This window comes from Mus pahari, chromosome 4 (assembly GCF_900095145.1).
Source record: "Mus pahari chromosome 4, PAHARI_EIJ_v1.1, whole genome shotgun sequence".
NCBI lineage: Eukaryota > Metazoa > Chordata > Mammalia > Rodentia > Muridae > Mus > Mus pahari.
The window spans coordinates 86512383-86515501 of NC_034593.1; positions in this window are offsets into that span (position 1 = coordinate 86512383).

Here is a 3119-nt window from a genome sequence, read left to right on the forward strand (position 1 = left end):
ATTCGCCAAATCCTTGCTTGCCTGCAACCAAGAGACCCGTTCCACACAGATCAGGGACCCAAGTGAGGTTCGTCTGCGGCACGTGTCATAGGTTGGAGCATTATAACTTCTGCTCTCACCAAACGGGAAGGCAAAAGAATTATGATGGTTTCATGATATTAACACCATCACCAATCAAAGTAATGGGCCTGAGAGTGTGATGTGGAGGTGGGATGTCCCCTCCTCCTCATATGGAAGGAGCTAGTCTAGAACATTTATGGAAATTAATATCAAAGTTGGATAACATTTGGACCTGGAAAGGGGATATATGGAAAAATACTTCTATAATGAACTATGTTGTCTTTTATCAAAAAAAAAAAGTGTATGCATAATACTATGCCCTGATTTGTTCATAGGTGGAGAAGCCACATGGGATCAATTTGAAGGATTGTTCCAACTGTGCCTCGCATGTCTGAATGCTGGGACTCTTGTTTCCTGAGCCCCCAGAACATTTATGTACTGCAGTCCTGGAATGGTGTTTGGATGCCTGCACAGATGGATGGAGCCTGTGATGGATCTCCCATGTCTATGCTTATACATTGGATCAATGAAGAAAAAGAATAAAAGAATGCTTGGGTTAGTTATCGCCATTGTGTTGGGAATTGCTATTTCTGCCACTGTTGCTAATGCTGAAGCAGCCCTGCATCAAAACATTCAAAATGTATGTCACATCCAAAGAGGCATTCTGACTCAGGAAAATTACGGAACACTCAAAGACATGTAGATAGATAGTTGTTAGGAGCACAAAGGTCCCTGCACTCACAGATAAACACTGGGGAAACCAGGAATGTTAAGCATGCTCTTCAACAGGGGATGTGTATAACCTGTCTTTCCACCCAGAAGGCTGGAATGGGGGTGGTCAACAACCTGGTGATTTGTGCGTTCTGAAGAGCCAGACCACACCAAGCTACCACAACCAGGACCTGGGATACTTAGTAGACTTGGTGACATTTGTGCTATCTGTATGGCCAGATTCCCACAACCAGGACCAGAGGTGGCTAGTATCCCAAGGACCTCTATGCTCTCTGTGTGACTGACACCACACCAGATCCTCCCCTAGGCCCTTAAGATATCTTAAAGTCTATCTCTAAAACCTATCTTCTTGGAAGAAGTGGCATATACTTTGAAAAGAGTTTCAATGTAATTATGCCTCCTGTGCACAGGGCATTATTGTATTACAACAGGAAAACTTTTCCAAATTGTGCTGTACTTAAATATCCCTAAAATAAACTGCTTGGTTTCAGACTTAAGAAGTTTAAACCAACATTGGCTAAATGAGCAGGACTTCCCTCTTGCCTCACCTGATTGTCACTTGGAGCCCTGGTGTTGGCATTGTCCTCCACAGCATGCTGAAATCACTGACTTAGAATAGCCTGTGGTTATGTTAGGTTACCAAAGTGTCGGCTTACAAAGACCATTACCATTAAGATGGGACTGGAATCTGACTCAATTCTTTGTTACTCTGATGCATTGGAATGAGACCTTGTTCCCTTGGCCTGAGGTTAGAAAACATTTATGAAATCATGGTAATCCAACTAAGCAAATACCAAAATGACAATCTGATACTGCTCACACATTTGCAGAACAATTGCATGAACTCTCTGGTGATAAAATATTGAAGGGTATTGTTAGTGGCTTGGGGAAGTTAAATCCATTTAATCAACAGAAGATTGCAAGCTCCTCCTATGTTATAATATTTATACTGTCTGCTTGCTTTTGATATTTTTAAGTCTTAGAAAAAAACCTCCCAACATCAAGAAATCACTCAACTCAAGAAACTGTATTCAACATTATGCTACAAAATACAGTTAAACACAAAGGAAAAAATGAAGATTTGCTAAACTGACATCGGGCCAGGACAATGCACTTGACTGGCAACCCTTGAAAACAGGAGAACTGTTTGCAAATGTTCGCTGAATACTGCCTTGAACTCCAACAAGTACGTTAGGGACCAGGCATGTTGTTCTTTGCATTTATTTACCTTTTGGGGAAAGGTTCAAGTAGTGACATATAAAAAGCTGCTGCTCTTAGTCCAGTAAGACAAAAGCAAACATTAGCAGACTGGTTGCTTACACACTCTTTTGTAATCAGAGCCACAACAGTATAACACAGCTAAGGTTAAAGATTCTGTACCCTCTTCCCCAGATAAGCTGAGTCCCCTTGGCTGTTCCTCATTTCGGTGTCTGTGCTTTTCTGCACCCTGATCATTCACGGCAGCACACGCAAAAGAATCAAGTTACACCTATGTTATCACCGTTCACAAAAACTAACATTAAACGGATCAAAGATCTAACCATGAAACCAGAAACACTAATACTGCTAGAAAAATAAAAAATAAAACCAAAACCATAAACAGTACCCTATGCGATAGGTACAGCAAGGAGTTCCTGAACAGGACTCTCTTTACCCGAGAGCTAAGGACAACGATTGACAAGTGGAACTCTGTGAAACTAAAAAGCTTTTTGCACATCAAAAAAAAAAAAACAATCAGTCAGGTGAAGAGGACCCTTAGAACGGGAGAGAGTCTCTGCCAGCTGCACACCTGACTGAAGAAAAGATCTATAAAAAAACAAAAACAAAAACAAAAAACGGTCTGGGACTTGGGGGCCGAGTATGAAGAAAGAAGAGGAGGAAGGGGGAGGAAGAGGAGGAGGAAGAGGAGGAGGAAGAGGAGGAGGAAGGGGAGGAGGAAGGGGAGGAGGAAGGGGAGGAGGAAGGGGAGGAGGAAGAGGACAGCCACAAAGAAACATCTCGAAAAATATTCATGATCTTTAGCAATTAGAGAAACGCAAATAAAAACAACTTTGAAATCTTACCCCAGAAAGAATGACAAAGAAAGATCAAAGACCAACCAACAGCAAATACTTAAACTTCATTCACTTTTGGTGAGATGGCAAACTGGTCCAGCCACTCTGAAACCAGTGTAGAGATTCTCAAAATGTTAAAAATAGGTTTACAACCGGGCGTTGGTGGCGCACGCCTTTAATCCCAGCACTCGGGAGGCAGAGGCAAGCAGATTTCTGAGTTCGAGGCCAGACTGGTCTACAGAGTGAGTTCCAGGACAGCCAAGGCTACACAGA